Source organism: Chiloscyllium punctatum, chromosome 12, assembly GCF_047496795.1.
Source record: "Chiloscyllium punctatum isolate Juve2018m chromosome 12, sChiPun1.3, whole genome shotgun sequence".
Taxonomy (NCBI): Eukaryota; Metazoa; Chordata; class Chondrichthyes; order Orectolobiformes; family Hemiscylliidae; genus Chiloscyllium; species Chiloscyllium punctatum.
Genome location: NC_092750.1, coordinates 70,782,037 through 70,804,604, shown reverse-complemented (window position 1 = coordinate 70,804,604; position 22,568 = coordinate 70,782,037).

Sequence of the window (22,568 nt, the reverse complement as noted above, 5' to 3'; positions counted from 1 at the left end):
GTCAGGCTCACTGGTCTATAGTTACCCGGAATAACCTTACTACCCTTCTAGTACAGGGGGACAACATGAGCAACCCTCCAGCCCTCTGGCACCTCACCTGTGTTTAAGGATGCCACAAAGATATCTGTCAGGACCCTGGGTGTTTCCTCTCTCGCCTCCCTCAGCAGAGAAGGATAGATCCCATCTGGTCCTGGGGATTTGTCCACCTTAATAACCTCTAGCCTACCCAACACATCTTCCCTACTTATGTTAACATGATCCAGATTAATCAAACGTCTATCTCTAATCTCAACATTCATCATGTCCCTCTCCTCAGTGAACACTGATGCAAAGTAGTCATTCAGAATCTCACCCATTCTCTCAGCTTCGACACACAGCCTTCCTTCAGCATCCTTTAGTGGACCAATCCTTTCTCTAGTTACCCACTTGCTTCTTATAGAAGAATAAAAGGCTTTGGGATTTTCCTTAATTCTGCTCGCTAAAGCTATTTCATGACTCCTTTTAGCCCGCTTGATTCCTCGTTTAGGACTGGTCCTACTCTTCCGATATTTGTCTAGGGCCCATTCTGTCCTTAGCTGCCTGGACCTTACGTACACTTCCCTTTTCCTCTTGGCTAGTCGTACGATTTCTCCTGTCATCCATGGTTCAAGATTCTTGCCTTTCCTATCCTTTGCCTTCAACGGGACATGCCTATCCTGCACTATCTTTAACCTATTTTTGAAAGCCTACCACAAATAATATATGGACTTCCCTTCAAATAGCTGCCCCCAATCCACATTTCCCAGCTCCTGCCTAATTTTGATATAATTGGCCTTGGCCCAGTTTAGTACTCATTCCTTAGGACCACTCTCATCTTTGTCTACGAGTATTCTAAAACTTACAGAATTGTGATCATTGTTCCCAAAGAAATTCCCCACTGCAACTTCTACCACCTGGCCTGGCTCATTCCCCAACACCAGGTCCAATATGACACCTTCCCTTGTCGGACTATTGACATACTGCTCTAGAAAACTCTCCTGGATGCTTCTTACAAATTCTACACCATTTGACGCTAAGTGTATCCCAGTCAATGTTGGGAAAGTTAAAATCTCCCATCACCACCACGCTGTTGCCTCTACATCTTTCCAGAATCTGTTTACCTAGTTGTTCTTCTACCTCACGCTCACTGTTGGGAGGCCTGTAATACAGCCCCAACAATGTAACTGCACCCTTCTTTCTTCTCAGCTCCACCCATAATGCCTCACTACTCAAGCCTCCATAGTGTCCTCCTTTAGCACAGCCGTGATATCATCCTTGACCAGCAATGCAACTCTACCATCTCCCACCCCCCACCACTTTTACTTCCTTCCCTGTCCTGTCTGAAGCATCTATATCCAGGGACATTTAGTTGCCAATCATGCCCCACCTTCAACCAAGTCTCTGTGATTGCAATAACGTCATACTCTCAGGCACAAATCCAAGCCTTAAGTTCATCTGCCTTACCCACTACACTCCTTGCATTAAAGTAGATGCGCTTCAGGCCACCAGTTCTTTTGCATTCATCTGTTTTCTACCTACTCTTCCCCTTATTAATGCTATCTTCATGATCCTTACAGTCTCCAGTTTCCATCTTACTGTCTACTTGTCTTCTCTTCTAGTTCCCAGCCCCTTGCCACACTAGTTTAAAACCTTCCCAACAGCAGTAGCAAAAGCACCACCAAGGACATTGGTTCCAGTCTGGTTCAGATGTAGACTGTCCATTTTGTAATAGTCCCACCTTCCCCAGAACCGGTCCTAATGTCCAACAAGTCTGAACCCCCCCCCCCCCCCCCACCTCCCCACTACACCATCTCTCAAGCCACATGTTCATCCTGCCCATTTTTTTTCATTTCTATGCTGGCTAGTACGTGGCACTGGTAGTAATCCAGAGATCATCACCTTTGAGGTCCTTTTCAACTTCTCTCCTAGCTCCCTGAATTCTGCTTTCAGGACCTCATCTCATTTTTTACTTATATCGCTGGTGCCTATATGCACCAAGAGTACTGGCTGTTCACCACCTTTTAGAATGGTCTGCAGCCGATCGGTGACATTCCTGACCCGAGCACCTGGGAGGCAACATTCCATCTGGGAGTCCCATTTTGGGCCACAGTACCGCCGATCTACTCCCCTTACAATAGAATCCCCTATGACTATGGCTCTATGAATCTTTTTCCCACCCTTCTGAACAGCAGTGCCCACCATGGCGCCATGATCTTGGCAATTGCTGTCCTCCCTTGGTAAGCCATTTCCCCCAACGGTATCCAAAAAGGTATACCTGTTTTGGAGGGAGATGACTGCAGGGGACACCTGCACTGCCTTCCTACTCTTTTCCTGCCTTTTGGTCACCCATTCACTATCTCCTTCAGTAATTCTAACCTGCAGTGTGACCAGTTTACAATGACCTCCTCAGCATTGCGGATGCTCCACAGTGAGTCCATCCGCAGCTCCAGAGCCATCATGCAGACTAACAAGAGCTGCAGCTGAACACACTTCTTGCAAGTGTAAGAATCAGGAACATTAGCCACGTCCCTGAGCTTCCACATCAAGCATATGCCATGGGTCTGAGGTCCCCAGCCATTGTATGCTTAGCTTTATATCAACTAACTAAAATCAAACAATGCACTTAAATATGTGAAAAAGAAAGAAAAAAAGAAAATAAAATCCTTACCTTACAGAGTCTTTTTTCTTCTGGTTGGGGAGGAGGCAGAAGGGAGATACTACACGTGTAGTGTCTTGGGTTTAGCTGCTGCCCAAATATATGCTAAGTCCTTACCTTCCTGGCACCCTCCTGGTCTTCACATCACCTCCGTTCTGTCTCCTGCTGCTCCCGGACAGGAAAAAGGCTGTGGGCTTCGAAGGTAAGCACTTATGCAGTGTCTTACCTTCCCTGCACTCTCCTGGTCTCCACGTCACCTCCGATCTGTCTCCTGCTGCTCTCAGTCAGGAAAAAGGCTATGGGCTTCGAAGGTAAGCACTAATGCAGTGTCCTTACCTTCCCGGCACCATCCTGGTCTCCACGTCACCTCTACTCTATCTCCTGCTGCTCCCGGACAGGAAAGAGGGTGACCTGCAGCACCTTCAGATGTCCATTGCTTTCCTCCTCATCTGAACAGATCCTGTGTTCGTGCAGGGCTTTTCCATAGGGAATGCTCTTTTAATTTGTTTAGGGTTGAAGCCAGAGCAGTGCAGCATTGTGAGGTTATCTGTAGGCTTGTGTGAGAGTGAGGTACTGAGGTGTCCATCCTTGATGGAGATGCATGTGTCCAAGAATGAGACTGATTCTGAACAGTAGTCCATGGTAACTCTGATGGTGGGATTAAACTTGTTGGTATCATTATTTAATTGTTTCAATGACTCCTTACCGTGGGTCCAGAGGAAGAAAATGTTGTCAATGTATTTGGTGTATAGTGCTGGTTGGAGGTCCTGTGCAGCAAAGGGGTCTTGTTTGAATTTGTGTATGAAAATGTTAACTTATTGGAATGCACATTTGGTCCCCATGGCTGTTCTGTGTGTCTGGATAAAGAACTGGTTGTTGAAGATTAAGATGTTGTGGTTGAGAATGAAACTGATAAGTTGTAGGTTGGTGCCTGGAGATTGGCAGTTGTTGGTGTTTAGTACCGAGGCTGTGCAACGATGCCATCATCTTGGGGGATGCTGGTGTGGAGTGCCGAAATGTCCATTGTGATGAGAAATGTTCCTCGTTCGAATGGTCCGTGACTGCTGAGTTTTGCGACAGAAGGTGGGAGTCGCCTGTATGGTGGGTTTCAAGATGCCCTCGACATAGCCAGAGAAGTTCTCACAGAGTCACGGTGCCTGATACGATAAGATGTCTGGGTGTGTTGGCTTTGTGAATTTTCAGAAGGCAGTAGAAGTCCCCTACATGAGAAGTACACAGAATGAGAGTGCATAGGGTACTCTGAAGGATTCTGAAGGACTGGATCAAAACTCTTGATCAATCTGATAGTTCACGGGTGTGTACTTTGGTCAGATCAGCAGGGAGATAGTATTTTACTGAGTGTCTCAGAATCTTTTAAAATCATGATATATAAACTTGGTTAAAACTACCATACCTTCATTTCTTCTGTATAAGAAACTTTTGTTTCATTGTTAGAACCAAATGTGCAGCATTATGTGCTTGTGTTTTAGTAAAAAATGACCTCATTAGAATTGAAAAACACTAAAAATGATCTATCAAGTTAGATTTCAGTCTGAAATCTGGCTTGTCCGGTAATAACATCAACTGCAATCATAACACAAGTCTCCGCTTTCCTTTAGACTAACACTATGAATATGAGAAAGATAAAGAATGGCCTTACATTTCAATAGATGGGTTTCAAGTAAATAATAGGGTAAAGGATGATATAGAATGAAGTAGTATAACAAAGAATAGAGACAAAGTAACAGAGAAAAATAATAATATGGGAAGTGAAAGTCATAAAATGGCAAGAGGGGACAGAGAAAACACAGAAATACAGCAACAATCAATACTATATACTACAAATACTAAAAAGAAACTAAAGGTGTAACAAGGTCAGCCGGGTGGCCCTCATAGAATATGAGTTCCCTGATTGAGGCTGTTAACCTCATTCAATCAGGGAGTTCTGACTGACAGATATAAGCAGTAGTGTCAGAGGTTCTGTTCACTTTGAGAGCTGGCTCTGAGGAAGCCGGACCAGTATAACGTACTATGCACATGTAAATAAAAGGTGACTTGTTGATGGGATACCGGCCTGTAAGGAGCTGTTTCAAAAGGTTTTGTATCTGACTGTGTGTAGTATTCATATCAAAGTAAATTAATTGATAGCATGCATTAAAGTAAATAAATATGATCTGAGAGCCATTACAGAAACATATTTGTAGGGTGAGAAAGATTACATTCTGAATATTGAGATGCATATACATTCAAGAAAATTAGGGAGCTAGATTAAAGTAGAGGTGCAGTATTTTTAACCAAAGATAATATTTATGTAATTGTTGACCTTGTTGCAGGGGAGCAAGATGTAGAATCAGTTTCATTGGTGATGATTAATTGTGGGGGAAAGAAGTCATTCCTTCCTCTGGACCCATGGCGAGGAGTTACTGAAACAACTTCACAGTGATACCAGCAAGTTTCATCCCACCATCAGACTTACCATGGACTACTTGTTAGTGTCTGTCTCATTCTTGGACACATGTATCTCCATAAAGGATGTGCACCTCAGTACTTCGCTGTCCCGCAAACCCACAGATAATCTTACGATGCTGCACTTCTCCAGCTTCCATCCTAAACACATTAAAAAAGCCATCCCCTATGGACAAGCCCTACGCATACACAGAATCAGTTCAGGTGAGGAGGAATGCAATAGACAGCTGAAGGTGCTCAAGGATGCTGTCATAAGAACAGGGTACAATGCTCAACTCATCGCTCACCAGTTCCAAACATGCCATAGCAAGAAACTGTAATGACCTCCTCAGGATGCAAACGATAGGGTATCTTTTGTTGCCCAGTACTTCCTGGGAGTGGATACACAGCCTGCAACACCTTAGTAATGAGGATAAGCACCTTGCCAAGACCTTCCCAATGCCTCCTCTTCTTGCCTTTAAACAACTGCCCAACCTTAAATAGTTGTTCGCAGCAAACTGCCCAGACTTCAGGACATCAGTCACAACAGCGTACCATCCAGTCATGGCAACCACTGCAAGTTGTGTCAGAATGTCAACATGGATACCACTCATACACGTTAGGACACCACCCATCATGCATGTGGCAGGTACTCATGTGACTTGGCCAACATTGTCTATCTAATACTCTTCAGGCAAGGATGCCTCGAGGCATGGTACATTGGTGGAACCAAGCAGACGCTACCTCACAGATGCCAGACAGGTGTCCACCCTCCCAGTTGGGGAACACTTCAGCAGTCAGGGACATTCGGCCTCAGATCTCTGGGTGACCATCCTCCAAGGCGGACTTTGAGATATTCAACAATGCAGAGTGGCCGAGCAGAGGCTGATAGCTAAGTTCGGAACCCATGAGAATGGTCTCAACTTGGATCTTGGGTTCATGTCACACTACAGGTGATCCCACTGCACTATACATTGTCTCTCTCACACACAAAAGCACACATACGCAGACCCTCTCTCATACACATGCTCACACAGATACACACACACATAGATACACACACACACACACACAAAGGCACGCACACCCATGCAGACCCATGCACACACCCTTTCACAGGCTTATACACCATTACACACATACACATATTTTACCAAGCATGCACATGTACAAACACACACTCTGTCACACGAACTCACACTCACACGCAAATACTCCCATGCACACACTCAGACACTCTCTCTCTCATGCATACACACACACACATATAAGTTTATAGGATGAATTTTCATTTGCAGAATTATATTTGCAGATACATTCTATTTTGCTCAAAAAGTGCACAATCTGCAGCAGTCAATGCAGGCAGTCTGTCCATGTAATATTTTATAAATTCCTACTTTGGAAATAGAACCAGTCTGACTCAAGATTGGGATACAGACAGATTCTAACCTCACATCTTTAATGCATTGTCTGAACTGAGATGTCACCATTTTTAATAAAATTTTAAATTATCTCGAGAATGTGACTTAAAAGAAGTTCTGAGATTTACATATTAATGAAACAAAACCTTCAAACCATTCGAAAAGATGGAAGACTTAACAGCAATCTAGGTTTGTTCAATATAGCATTTCAGTTGCATGGCGCTGTAATCTTTTGCTATGAATTCTGTGTTTAATGATCCTTTTCCACAGCTACCTGATGAAATTGGAGTCACCACTGTGTTGTACGAGACCTGCAAGCAATGTTCAAATGTGATTCACAGATAAATAAATAGGCAATCTGCTTTAATATGTACGTTGAGGGAAAACTATTGGTCAAAACACCACTGTTGTTCTTAAAAACATGGGATCTTTCACACCAGCTGAAAGTAAAGACAGTTCCTGACACCAGCATCTTACTTTAAAGGCAGCATCTCTGACATTGCAGCACTCCTCTGTATCCCAATAGACTGTCAGCATGAAAATATCCTGAAATTGCTGGGTGGAATTTGGCCTCATAGCCTTACCAATGGAGAGATGAGAGTGTAAAGACTGAGCTGCAGCTGATAGTCAGAAATGTAAATAAAGGAGTAAAGCAGACCAGATTCACAAATCTCATTATTAGTCACCTTATCCTGGGCCAGAAACAAATTTGCATTTTTTTCTGTTGCAAACTTTTCTTCCTGTCTTAATTTCTAAGCTGAGAATTATTGACCTTCCTTATAATGTGATTGTTTCAAAATTTTTCTCTCTAGCCCTTTCAGTCTCAGAAGTACCAGAAGCCAACTACAGGCTTGCTCTTATTATGGATCTGCCATCAAAGCTGATTAACTCACATTAACTGTTACTACATCTGCTCAGTTTAATTAAATATGTGTCAACGTTACATTTAAACTTGCTCAGAGGTCAATGCTATTCACTCCAAGCTGCCAGCAGAAATGTTAGATTAATGCACTCTCAAGCGGTTCACTGGGCAAATTCAGTCAAATTGGATCTGAGCCATGCAGGTCAGAAAAGTTGCTAGAGGATAATTTTCTGAATGTGTTTCAGTAGCAAGAAAATGTCACTTCCATCAACACACATCTGAAAAGTATGGATTAACTTAAAACAGTAGGTGTAAAATAGTACAAAACAGAAATTGCCGGCAGAACTCTGTTGTGATGTAACATCTCCATACTTGAAACATCAACTCTGCTTTATTTCCACAGATGCTGCAAGACCTGCTGAATTTCACCGCAATTTCGTTTTTTGTTTCAGATCTCCGGCATCTACAGTTCTTTGTTTTCTTTTAGGGTGTGAAATAGTACTAGGCAAGATCTAGGTGAATTTTGAAATATGCCCTGAGGGACGTAACTATGAAACCTAACCTTAAAAGCTTAGCTGCCTGCTATAGACATCCCATTGACTAAATGCATTAAATTATAGTAATTTTGTGCATTGGTACTAATATCAAAGAAACTAACTAATGTCTATTATCCTGAATATGATTCAGGACTGAGCAGAAATGAAATTATGACGATACTAAGTCCTGGCCTACCTTACACCTTTCATTCTCCATCAAGTACAAAATATAAGCAAAGGGTTACTAGAATGTTTAATGATTCCTCAGATATTGAGCCAGTCTAGATCTGAGGAAGGGTCACCGGACACAAATCTCTGACTTCTGTTCACAGATGCTGCCAGACCTACTAAGCTTTTCCAGCAATTTCTATTTTTGTTTCTGACTTACACCTTCCGCGGTTCTTTCAATTTTTATTGAAGCAATGAATATCCATATGCAGCAAGAACATTCAAGAACATTTGTTCAAGAACAAATAATATTAGCACCACACAAGTACCAGGCAATGAACAACAAGAGAAAAGCAACTCTTGGTAGTATTGCCATTGCTGAAACTTTTATTATCAACATCTTGGTGATTAGTTTTGACCAGAAACTGAACTGGACCAGCCAAATAAATACAAGAGCAGCCTGTCTACCAGCTACAAGGTATACATCAGGAGTGTGATGGAATACTCCCCACTTGCTTGGAAAAATGCAAATCTCAAGAAGCTCAATGTTAGTCAGACTAAGTTGATATTTCCTAGAAAATAGATATAAAGGAATGACTTTATTGAAATTTTTATGATTTTAAAACAAATTGATCAGGTAAATTAAAAAAAAATTATGCCAGAGAAATCCAGGACAAAATTGTCACCTCCATTCCCCATCTTAAGCATTCAGTGCCTCCACTGATCCACAGTTACAGTAGTGTGTGCCATCTACAAGTTGATGGTTAGATTGTCTCTTATTGGAGATAGTCATTGGTTGGCATGCATGTGGCACAACTGTTACTTTTCAATCCAAGCCTGGATATTGTCCACATCTCATTGCATTTGAACACAGACAGCTTGAGTGTGGGAATATGTTCCTCTCCAAGTCACACACCATATTGATGTGAAACTATATCACCATGCTTTCACGGTCGCTGAGTCAAAATCTTAGAATTTTTCCCTAACATCATGGCAAGTTTACCTACATCATGTGACTGCAGTTGTTACAGAAGGTGGCTCAGCACAACTTTTTCACAGTCAAACAGGGATTGGCGATAAATGCTAATCTAGTCAGTGATGTCCACATTGGGTAAAAGTATAAATGAAAAATGTTTCCATTATAGTTAGAAAGCTTGAATTTAAAAGGGAGGGAATTTTGTCACAGTTGTGTGAATTATGTTAATTAACTATATTTGAAACAATGTGCACAGTGCTGAGCATTGCATCTCAGGCTTTGGCAGAAATGTAGCACAGATTCACCAGAATGTTACTTGGTCTCCATATATTATTTTATGAGGAGAATCTATATGCTGTGATGATACTATTGCTTTAAGAGGCATATTTGGCTTTTTTCTATGAAGAGAATTTGAGACAGAGGTAGTGAGCAATCTGTTCCAAGCCAATAAAGTCAACTAACTTGTGAGACCTTGGGAATTTTTTAAAAATTGGAACAACAGAAGCAGCATGAATGGATGGAGTCAGGTACTCACACAAACAAGGGTTTTAGTTTAGCTTTCAGTTGTTGTTGGGGTTTTGGAAGCTGTCTCTCTCTCTCTCTCTCTCTGCCAGAGTCACATGTGAGACAATTTATTTTACTGACTTTGCCTTTGCAAAGGGTGTGTTTATGGGATGTTATTACATTGGAACAGTTGCTGTTTAATAGTTAAATAATCTACTATTCTGTTAAGTCTTCCAGTAGAGTTGAAGATATGCTATTTTTCCTTTCTTCTGTTTGTATTTTAACTTGGGGTAAGAATGAAGTATGTTTTGCTTAAAGCCAAGTAGTGTGACCAATCAAATTACATATGGAATATAACGCCTTACAGTTGCCTTTAAATACAACAAAAGCTAGGATCTAGGCTATCTCTTTGATATATTTACTGGGTGTTTGGTCTAGTTCATAGCAATGAACAATTCAAGCAACAATTTGATTTCAGATAGTCAACATGGTTTCATCAGAGGCAGGTCGTGTCTCACAAACCTCATTGAGTTTTTTGAGAAGGTGACCAAGCATGTAGATGAGGGTAGTAGGGCAGTTCACATGGTATACATGAACTTCACTAAAGCCTTTGATAAGGTTTTACATGGAAGGCTGTTGGAGACATTGCAGAGGCATGGAATTGAGGGTGATTTAGCAGTTTGAATTAGAAACTGGCTTTCTGAAAGAAGGCAGCGAGTGGTGGTTGATGGAAAATATTCAGCCTGGAGTCCGGTTACTAGTGGTGTGACACAAGGATCTGTTTTGGGACCACTGCTGTTGGTCATTTTTATACATGACTTAGACGCAGGCATAGGTGGATGGATTAGTAAATTTGCAGATGACACTAAAGTCAGTGGAGTAGTGGACAGTTTGGAAGAATGTTACAGGTTGCAGGGGGACTTAGATAAACTGCAGAATTGGGCTGAGAGGTGGCAAATGGAGTTCAATGCAGCTAAATGTGAGCTGATGCACTTTGGGAAGAATAACAGGAAGGCAGCGTACTGGGTCAATGGAAAGATTCTTGGTAGTGTGGATGTGCAGTGGGATCTTGGAGTCCATGTACATAGATCCCTAAAAGTTGCCACCCAGGTGGATAGTGCTGTTAAGAAGGCATAAGGTGTGGTAGGTTTCATTGGTAGAGGGATTGAGTTCTGGAGCTGCAATATCATGCTGCAACTATACAAAACGCTAGTGCAGCCACACTTGGAACATTGTGTACAGTTCTGGTCCCCATATTTTGGGAAGAATGTGAAAGCATTGGAAAAGGTGCAGAGGAGATTTACCAGGATGTTACCTGGTCTGGAGGGAAGGTCTTATGAGGAAAGGCTGAGAGACTTGGGTCTATTCTCATTGGAAAGAAGAAGGCTTTGATAGAAGAGGGGATTTGATAGAGACATACAAGATGATCAGAGGATTAGATAGGGTAGACAGTGAAAGTCTTTTTCCTAGGATGATGTCGTCAGCTTGTACGAGGGGACGTAACTACAAATTCAGGGGTGATAGATTTAAGACAGATGTCAGAGGCAGGTTCTTTACGCAGGGAGTGGTAAGGGAGTGGAAGGCCCTACCTGCTAATGTAGTCAACTCAGCCACATTAGGGAGATTTAAATAATCCTTAGATAAGCTCATGGATGATGATGGGATAGTGTAGGGGGATGAGCTGAGAATAGTTCACAGGTTGGCGCAACATCGAGGGCCGAAGAGCCTGTTCTGCACTGTATTGTTCTATGTTCAATGTTCTAATACACCGATATTCCCTGAAACATTATCATAATCTTAAACATACTTCAAAATCTTAAATCTGAATTTGATATGTTCTTGAAAGTCAAGGTTATGAATGGATTTTATTTTAGCTTAAGATTTTAACACAATAAAAAGCTTTTCCTATGTTCCATAAACTTGGCCCAATCCAGAACTCTGCTGCCTGTATTTCACATTACAACATACCTTGTTTTCCCATTACCTCTGTGCAGACAAATTTGCATTAACTCCCAGTCCTACAAAATCTCAAATTTAAAACTTTTACTGTGTTCAAATTCCTACATGGCCTTATCTCTCCCAATCTCGGTAATCTCTTCAAGCTCAACAAATTCGGCAATATTTGGGGTGGTCAAACTAACATTCAATGTCCTGATTATTTTCTGCAATTGCCCCTCAACGCCTCTCCCTAACATTTTGCAGTTCTTCAGATAGAGGGGTTTACAACTTGCTCTCACTTGCCACAAATCATTCCATTGATCTAGCTGCTGTGAGGTACATCTGCCTTCCGACAGACCAGGCAGATATTCCTATTTTTGAAAAGAGGTTGAGACAGAGGTAGTGAGTGGTCTGTTCCAAACCAATAAAGTAAACTGCTTGTGAGGCGGTGGGAGTTTTTAACGTTGGAACAATTAAAGCAGCATGAATGGATGGAGTCAGGCACTCACACCAACAGGGGTTTTAGTTTAGCTTTCAATTGTAGTTCAGATTTTGGAAGTTGGCTGTGGAAGCTTCTCTCTCTCTCTCTCTCTCTCCCTGATACAACTAAAAAGCTTGGATTCTCTCTCTCTCTCTCTCTCTCTCTCTGCCAGAATTGCATGTGAGACAATTTATTTTACTGACTTTGCCTTTGCAAAGAGTGTGTTTATGGGATGTTATTACATTGGAACAGTTGCTGTTTAATTGTGACAAGTTTTCCTCCCTTTTAAATTAAAGCTTTCTAACTATAATGGAAACATTTTTCATTTATACTTTTACAGGATTTGGACATCACTAACTAGACTAGTATTTATTGCCAATCCCTGTTTGACTTTGAGGAGCCATGACTTGGAGGTGCTGGTGTTGGATTGGGATGGACAAAGTTAAAAACCACACAACATCAGGTTATAATCCAACAGGTTTATTTGGAAGCACTAGCTTTCAGAGTGCCACTTCTTCATCAGGTGGTTCTGATGCTCCAAGTGATTTTTAACTTTGATTTTAAGAAAGTTGTGCTGAGTCACCTTCTGTAACAACTGCAGTCACATGATATAGGTAAACTTACCATGATGTTAGGGAAAAATTCCAGGATTTTGACCCAGTGACCGTGAAAGCATGTTGATATAGTTTCACATCAGTATAGTGTGTGATTTGGAGAGGAACATATTTCCACACTCAAGAAGTCCATGAGCTATCTTTGCTGCAGCAAAACCTATGTATTTGTTCCTGTCTCACTCTTTGGCAAGTTCTCAAAGTAGTCATACCTTCCTCTAAATTGATGGTGTGAGTCACCTTGAACCATCAGATTTATGAGCCAGGCTATTGTTGTCTTATGTATTACCTCTGCATCCAGGTTCAGTGTAGATTGCCTTCTTGCACAGATATATTTTCACACGCCTTTATGCACTAGCTTCACAAATGAACCAACTTAGTTTTAACCAATCTAAGTGTAATGCATTACTCATGTTCATCTCTACCTACACTTGCCAATCAGCCTGAACCACCACACCAGGGATTTCAACATCTCTAGTTAACTAAGAAAGAAATAAAACAGACATGCCAGGAGGTTTGATTTTGATGTCTGTAACTAGACTAAAACATGGAAACATCACTATAGAGGCATAGCTCTTAATGCAAAAACAAATAACAGTGGATTGTGGAAATCTGAAAAGCAAAACAGAAAGTGTTGAAATTATTAGCAGGTCTGATCGCATCTATGGATATAGAAAGAGTTAATAGATCAGGTCACTAACCTTCGGTAAGAGGTGAAGATGAAATAGGTTTTTCTGCCCATATAATCAATAATAATGAGGAGAGTGGGAAAGAGGAAAACACCTATAATTGTGCGGAAGGCTGAAGGAATTAAAGTACAGAAGGGTTGATACTTGGTCTATAGGATCTCCTGGACAGTATTAATTTCCTAAGGGTGTTAGAGAGGAATTTTCTTTGTCCTGGTTTTTTTCCCTGTCGTAGTGTTAGTGGTGACAGTAGGTGTTGGGAGGGGCAGGATTTGGTGGTAGGATGGCGTGATGAAAGTAGAGATTTACTCACAATACTCCACACACCATGAATGAAGAGCATTTCCTGTCCCTCATTTTCTTCTGTTGATGTGAAAGATTCACAGACTGTTTTTCAAGAGACATTTTCTTGCAACGTCTTTTGTTTGTTTTTACCTTAAGGGAATTTGATGAAATGTGCTCAAAAACAGCCTGATATATGGTACTCCTGTTTGGACTCCTGTTGTTTTAAGGGAATATATTGCAAGCTCTATGCTCAAGCTGTCTGCTGCTGCACAGAACTACCTAACTATATGCAACAGGAAATATGAAGATCCCTTTTAAACTCTCGCTGCAGGTAATTGAAAAGTAACAACATATCCTGATTTCCCACTGTCACATTGGTGTGCTTCCTGTGTTGAGAATTGATAGCTCAATTATCTCATGTTAACGAGGGACAGCCTGGGACTTGCAATGAGTCCCCTGAGATGACAGCACTGAAAACTCCTCCTCCATCAACCTGCTTACCAATCAGTTACAAAATTCACTCCTGCCAAGAAATATAAAGGTCATTTTTCAATGTAAAAGGTTAGAAAAAAACTTCATACCTGGCATGTCTGTCTTATTTGTTTCTTAGCTAACTAGAGGTCTTGAAATCCCTGGTGTAACATTTCAGAGCGATCGGCAAGTATAGCGATGAATCCGCTTAGATTGGTTAAAACTGAGGAGGTTCATTTGTGAACTTATTGTACAAAGGCGAGTCAAAATATATCTAACATTGTGAGAGGTCAATCTACTTTGAAACTGGGTACAGAGGTAAAGGACATTACACCATTAGCCAGGCTCATCATTTTGATGGTTCAAGTTGACTGACACCATCAGTCTGGATGAAGGCATGGCTACTATCTCTGCTGCACCAGTTGAGAAAGTCAAGGTTACATAAGCTTCTGGAATCACTGCCAAAGCTGCAACCATATCCGCGATAAAATGAACTAATTAGATGTTTAATATATCCAAAAGACCATACTATTTAAAATTATTAACTTGTCAGGTGATTCAGAAGTCTAATCATTTACAAATCTTGTCAAATTTATGTCAATCTCAGGCTCTGAGCCTAATATCAAATTATAATCAGAAAAGGAAGTAATGCTGCACTGGCGCTGTAACTTCAATCATTAATTCCACCCACTAAATAATTTGCATTCTTTAATATTTAATGTCTACATGCTGCAAATTGGGTTCTAAGATGTTGAATTAAAAATGTAGTATGTATATGTTTTTCTCTTTGATGGTTTGACAAGAAAAAGTAAATTCATTTGCTTAGTATCCTATCTATTCTAATAGAGATAAAAAATATTGATATGATTTGAATTAGTTTGTGTAAGATAATTTAGTAAGCTGAATTTTAATATTTGTTAGTTTCCTAGATTTATACTGTTTGCAAACCAGTTTTATGAAACAACTCTATGATGTGGTTTTAAAAGGTAACGATAAATCCATCAACGCTCAGCTGGTACCATAATCACTACTGAGTCAGAAGGCTGTGGCATTAAATCCCAATCCCAAGAAGTTTGCTCAAACAAAACGAAGGCTAACACTAATTGCTGTAGTTAGGGAGAAATGATCTTTTAGATAAGACTTTAAACCAAGCCTGAGGAAGGTTCACTGTACCTGAAACATTAACTCTAATTTCTCTCCACAGATGCTGAGCCTTTCCAGCAATTTCTGTTTTCGTTGCCCATTTGGTGTCTCAGTCAAATGTAAAAGATCCATGATACTATCTCAAAGAACAGTAAAGAAGAAATCCCAAATGTCCTGCTCTATTTATATCCTTCAATAAATATCACTTTTAAATAACTGATTAATGTCACAGTGATTGCTGTGGGAAATTACGCAAATTAGCTGTTGCATTTCCTTAATTTCAAAGTGACTAAATACAGAAGTCATCTATTTACTGTAAAGCACTTTGGGGTGTCCTGTAGTCTAAAAAAGTACAATAGAAGTGCAAGTCTCTTTTCTTTATTGATCCAGTGATTTTGGATTAATGCATCAGTTTATTGATTGTGAAGTCCCAGAATTCTCGCAATACCTGCTGACCTCACAAGCTCAAATAGCATTGATCTCCAAAACACTAATGTAGATATTGGGATAAGATAACAGATGGTTAATTTGGAGTTCCACAAATTATTAAAACAAGTAAGCAGGGGTTTAGTATCAGGCAGATTGCTCCATGGTTAGTTAAATTTTTAAATTCAGTAGGTACATTATGTAACATACAGGCAGTCCATGGGTTTTTAATGGTTTTCTCATTCTCAAGTCAATTTGAATGTAAGTCAGAACACAGTGCAGGATAACGTGAAACAGATAATCATAAATACAGGAAAAGTTAGTATGTAACTTTAAAGTTACACCCCTGTATGGGATCACATTTCTAACTACATGCATTTGTGTGTCGGAGTTCATAATTCAAGGACCTCTTGTATTAAATTATTAATCTCAATAAATTTAACAATATATTTTATCCAAGTAGGAAAACTCTATGACATATCACACTTAACAAATTTACAGGAGTACAGGGTGGCACAGTGACATGGTGGTTTGCACTGTTGCCTCACAGTGCCAGGGATCTGGGTTTGATTTCAGCCTTGGGTGACTGTCTCTGTGGAGCTTGCATGTTCTCTCTGTGTCTGTGTGTTTTCTCTGGTGCTCTGGTTTCCTCCTACAGTCCTAAGATGTGCATGTTAGCTCGACTGGTCATGTTAAATTGCCCTGTAGTGTTCAGGATAGATGGATTAGCCATAGTTAATGCAGTGGGATGGTCTTCAGAGATTCAGTGTGGACTTGATGGGCCAAATGGCCTCTATCACCACTGTAGGGATTCTATGATCATAGCCTTTTTAAGGCTTAACTAGTGGAATAGATAAGGATAAGGGATGTTATGTATTTGGATTTTTAGAAGGATTTTGACAAGGTCCCTCATAAGAGGTTTGTGGGCAAAACTAAAGCACATGGAATAGAGATGAAGATACTGGCATAGTTCAAGAATTGGTCTGCAGATAGGAAACAGAGTGGGAATGAATTGCTTTGTTTCTGAGTGGCAAGCAGTCACTGGTACGGTTTCACAGGGATCAACGCTAGGGCTCTAGCTATTCACACAATATATTAATGACCTGGATGAGGCAATCAAAAATAACATTTCCAAATTTGTTGATGAAATAGACTAGGTAGGATTGTGAGTTGTGAGAATGATGAAAGGAGTGTTCAAGGTGATTTAGACAAGTTGAGTGAGTGGGCAGATACATGGCAGGTGCAGTACAATGTAAACAAATGGGAAGTTATACACTTCAATGTGAAAAACAGAGGTGGAATATCATCTAAGTGTGTAATAAGTTAGGAAGTGTGAATGTACAAAGGAATCTGGGTATCCTTGTACAGCAATCAATTAAAGTTAACAGGCAAGTGTAGCAAGCAATTAGGAAGGCAAAAGATATGTTGTCGTTCATTGCAAGAGAATTTGAGTTCAGAAGTAGGGATTTTTTACTGCAAATACACAGGACCTCGGTGAGACCACACCTGGAGTACTGTGTGCAGTTGTTGACTCCCTATCTAAGAAAAGGTATACTTACCAATGAGGGAATGCAGTGGAGGTTCCACGAGACTGATACAGGACTTGGCAGGGTTGTTCTATGAAGTGAGATTGGTTCGTCAGAACTATATATTTTTAGAGTTTCGAAGAAGGTGTTTGAAATATATTAAATTCTAATGGGGCTGGAGAGCCGAGATGGGAGAGGATGTCTTGTCTGGTTGGGGATTCCAGAACCAGGGCATAAGTCTCTAGGATACGGGGTAGACCATTTGGGAGTGAAATAAGGAGAGATTTCTTCATACAGAGGGGAGTGAATATGTGGAATTCACCATTACAGAAGGCTGTACAACCTAAATCACTGGATGAATTCAAGAAAGAGAGATAACTTTTTTGGATTTATGGGCATGAAGGGTATGAGGAGAAAACAGGAATAAGATATCTGTTATGGACCAGGCCAGATTCCTCAAAACATTTCAAGAAGGTAGCCCAGACCCTAATTTTGCTAGTGGTTTTAAGCAGGTGTGAATTGGATATTCCAGGAGAGAATCAGCTGGTCATACAACTTAATTTTAAACAAACCAGAATTATTGACAAGATTACTGAATGAAACACAAACAAAAGAGAACAGAATACTGAATAACTCAGCCTATCTGAAAACCCAACAGACCATCCCAACTTAATGATGCTGTTCCAAATACTTGCAACAATTCCCTTAAAAGTCTTTGAAACAAAAGGTAAAATCAAACACAGGACCTTACAGGATAGAAGTCCATGAGAGAGAAAGAGCGCCAGCCTGGACCTGCTTCTTTGGGTCCAGCAGCTTTTTCCAAACCACTGCTAAAAACCAAACCAAACCAGAGAAAGCTGAGCTTGGAGAACTGGCCGCTCCCCTTTCATGTAAAAGCATTTTTTTAAACTCGAAAGCCTTTTTCCTGAGGCAGTCTCTACTAACTATTATCGAATTGGCCCTGAAACCCTTCATCTCCAGACTTTTCAGAGTCTGTGTCCTTTACGACCTCTCTGAAAAGAAAAGCCAAGGACAGCATAACCTTGTTAAAGGAGCAGCTTTATTTTATATTGAGATCGAGAATCAACCATGATCATAGTCATGATTTGGAGGAGTCAGTGTTGGACTGGGATGTACAAAGTTAAAAAACACACAACACTAGGTTATAGTCCAACATTTTTAACTATAATCATATTGAATGGCAAAGCAGATTCAGAGGGTTGAATGGCCTATCCTGCACCTAGTTTCTGTGTTTCTATATTAGATGCTAATTACAAACATAGAACATTGATATAAAGGGCAATGGGACCCTAGAGCAATCTTGCTACGATGACACACAACTGCACATCACTGAGTATAACTGGCACAGAGTTGATGAAGTGAGAACATTCTGGAAGAACAATACCACACTGTAATGTTCTGCAGTAAGGAGGACACCTCAGAGCACATTGTCATGAACAGATAGAACAGACCAGTCCATATCTGATATAATTAGAAGTCAGAACCTGGCATGTCTATGACCATCATTTATAGCAGTATTTAATATTAAAGCATAATAAATAGTGTTACTTTGTAGTATAAGCTTGAGTACAGTTTTGACTTTGCCTCATCCTCGAATAGTTTGCCTCAAACCACATAATAAAAGAATAATGGCCCATAATTCACTGCATCAGCATAACAAATACCATTCACGATCATCCAGACTTGCTCTTGTTCATTTAATATTGACAATATTATGTCCGTAGTGTGGGCTGATAGCATTGGACCAACAAGAAGTTCTTTGCAATACCAATCAATGTATATAGCTCTCAACGTCTTGGGGAAGTTCATGTAGAACCTCAGAAGGACATAGCTTGATAGAAATGGTAAATGAGTGTTCAATTTAATTTGTTGCAGAGAAATCTGAAGTATGATTCATTTTGTTAGGAAGAATGGAGTAACATGATATAAAATAAAGAGAATGGAGAAACAGAGAGACCTGGTTGGATGTATGCATACATCATTGAAGATGGCAGGACAGGTTGAGAGTGTAGTCAATAGAGCATGCTATATCCTAGGTTCTACTAATAGAGGTATAGCGTACAAAAGGAAATTATGTTAAAACTTATATAAAATACTAGTTCAACTTCTATTGAAGCATCTAAGCACCTTGGTACAGAAAAGTTTCACAAGAAGGATTCTAGAGATAAGGGACCAGTTATATAGGAGGAATAGATAAGTTGAAACTATTCTCCTTGGAGAAGAGAAAGTTGAAAGAATATTTATGAGGGACATTCAAAATCATAAGTGGTCTGGACAGAATAGATAGTGAGAGCGAGAAAGCTCTGGTTCAAGCCCCACCTTCTTCAAGATAACGAGTAATTGCTCCTAATAGTGGACGAATCAAGAATGACAGGGTACAGATTTAAGGTAATTGGCAAAAGATGCAATGAAGATATGACAAGAAACTCATTCAGTGAGTGTTTGAGATTTGGAACATACTGCCTGACAGGGTAATCGACTCAGGTTCAACTGAGGTTTTTGAAAGGAAATTTGATCATCATCTGAAATAGGAAAAATTGCAGGTCACAGGGAAAAGGCAGGTGATGGCACCAGCTGAATTGCTCCTTCAAAGACCTGGCGTGAATATGATAGCTGAAAGTCACCCTTCTCTGTTGCAACCATTTCTAGATTAGATTCCCTACAGTGTGGAAACAGGCCCTTCGAAAAGCAAGCCACCAAGACCCATTTCCCTCTGACTAATGCACATAACACTATGGTCAATTTACCTGACTTGCACATCTTTGGACTGTGGAAGGAAACCAGAGCACCCGGAGAAAACCCACGCAGACATGGGGAAAATGTGCAAACTTCACACAGACAGTTGCCCGAGGCTGGAATCGAACCTGGTGCCCTGGTGCTGTGCTTCATTTCTAACAAGAGAAAACCTAATCATCACTCCTAGAAATTCTACAGCTTTTGCTATTGCTTGATCTCTCACCATCAATGTCTTAGGCGCTACCAATAACTGGAAACTTAGGTGAACAAGGCTCATGATTAGGACTCTATTCATGACCTTTATCATTCATTTTCTTCACCACTGATGCTCAGTGGGCTGACGTGCACCATCTACAAGATCAATTCACTGAGAACCTTTTGTCAGAACCTTCCTATGACTTCTTTTGCCTAAAAGAACAAGGGCAGCAGGCACATGGGATCACCATTTTCTGAGTCTCATACTGTCCTGACTTGGAAGTATATTATTGTGCCTTCCTTATTACTGAGCCAATATCCTAGAGTATGTCTACTTTATAGCAATGTAGTGTTACATCACCATATGGATTGCATAGGTCACAAAGGCAGCTCACCAACACCTTGTCAAGGGCATTTCGAGTTGGGCCCACAATTAACATTCGCAGTAAATTATTATTTTTTTAAATGCCTGACAGTATATCTGAGCATAATTAAATAATTGTAAAACCATAAATAACTCCAAAACAGGCACTTTGGCTCATTTCTACTCTTTGCGATGAGTTTATTTTGTGCACAGCAACACATTCAATGCAAATGTTTTGGTGAATCAGAAAGTGAGTCGTTGGTGCTGTAGAATACCCTGTACTCAGCAAAGGACTTATTCCTGGTTTCCAGGCCTATAATTAGCATTTTATTTGACATCATTAAAACAGATTATCTGGCTGATATTACATTGCTGTTTGTGGGAGCAATTTGCACTGTCACAGAATTGACTAAACTGGACTGTTTGTTGTAAAGCCGTTGAGGTTATGAGAGGTGCCTTAAATGCAAACATTTAATCATTGTATTTCTCCCCACACAGAATTTCAGGCAGCATCCTTTAGGTTTCAGTTGGTTAATCTTTGATCTGCCCTTCACTTTAAGTTGCGTTAGCATATGTAGATAAACAATTACGAGTGCTATTCGTTTTTGTCTATCAGGTATTTAAACTGAGTGCACATGTTTAGCCATATCTTAACTGTATTCGATGTTTAGTCCCAGTTGACAGATTCAATCTTTTAATGCAGTCTTTCATCTCTGTCTGCAGACTCTGCTGTGCTGGCTGTTTAATTCAAGTGGAATGATTTTTTTTGTTTAAAGCCTGTTTAATCTGGTGCAGAAAATAAGGAAAGTTTTTGTTGATTCCCCCATCACAGTGGGTAGTAACAATCTGATGTGATTTTCTTCTAAAAGTTTCAATAGGGCAAACTGGAAGTCAGGCAATTGACTTCATTGACCTAACACTGCTGGTGGGGAGGCATATACAGCTTCAGTGCAGCTTCTTAAAGGCTTAAAGGGAAATGTCACTTTGTAGTAGGGTATCCGACAAGTTGAAGCTACAGCAGTGTCTCCATGAGAGAATCCCAGATTTACCAATGCACACAAGAAGTGATGTGTCCAGGATCCTGAGAGCAGAAGGCCCAGCGAACAGCTTGAAATTTCATTGGTTTCAACAGAATATGCTTATGTTGTATCTTCGTATTCTCTTTTTAAAAAGTGCACCCCACTGTTGTCCTACTGTTCTGTGTGTACCAATTTCACTTTCCGTCTCACGATGAGTAATTCAGTCATCTTCCTATCAACTGACTTAATACATTCTGGTGTTCTGGTTCTTGTATTAGGCATTTTGGTTTCGAGTTATATATGAAACATAATGGCTTCTGTGTAGACAATGAAAATTGTTTTCATGCACATGGTTAAATTGATGTTTAAGGGGAAGGATTCCACTTTTCCATATTTGTTATGCAATACACAAAATTTCTCCCAGACTGGAAAGCACTTTGGAAGGTCAAACAGAATAAGGAATAGCTGTGGAAGTCAGGATACTAGAAACAGCTTCCAAGAATATTGATAGCTTCTGAAGTGGCATCTATCAATGATTCATTGGCAAGTGTTCTAAAAATATGATAACGGCCTCTTAAATCTGTGATAACAGCAGCCAGTAGCAGATCTGATCCTGTTCCCTGACCAAATCACCACAGCTCTATAAAGAGTGGGCAGAGATTTTTAAAACAGATTGGCAAAGAAACTGAATCCTTGTCACTGTCTGCCCTGGGCTAGATGCCCCTTAGTTTGAAAGTATTACATCACTGGGAACTTAAATTTGAAAGCATTCAGCAGAGCAGCTACAAAGTTGGTCAGGCATTTTAGCTAAATTCCTTTACTTCAGCAGAGTATTATACAAACGGAGTATATTCGCATATTGAGCACAGTTGATGTTCAATATGCGATCTTCTCATTGTGATATCTTAAAAGAACATGTAAAAATGTCATTTTTCTTAATTATTTTCCTTTTCACCAATTTGCTTCATTTATTGCATATAACCTTACATGGTAATCTCTAACCTAATTCTTGTTCATACGGCATACATCAGCTATTGCAGTCTGGGACAAACTTGAGGCTAGTAAGAGTCACTCTGCAAA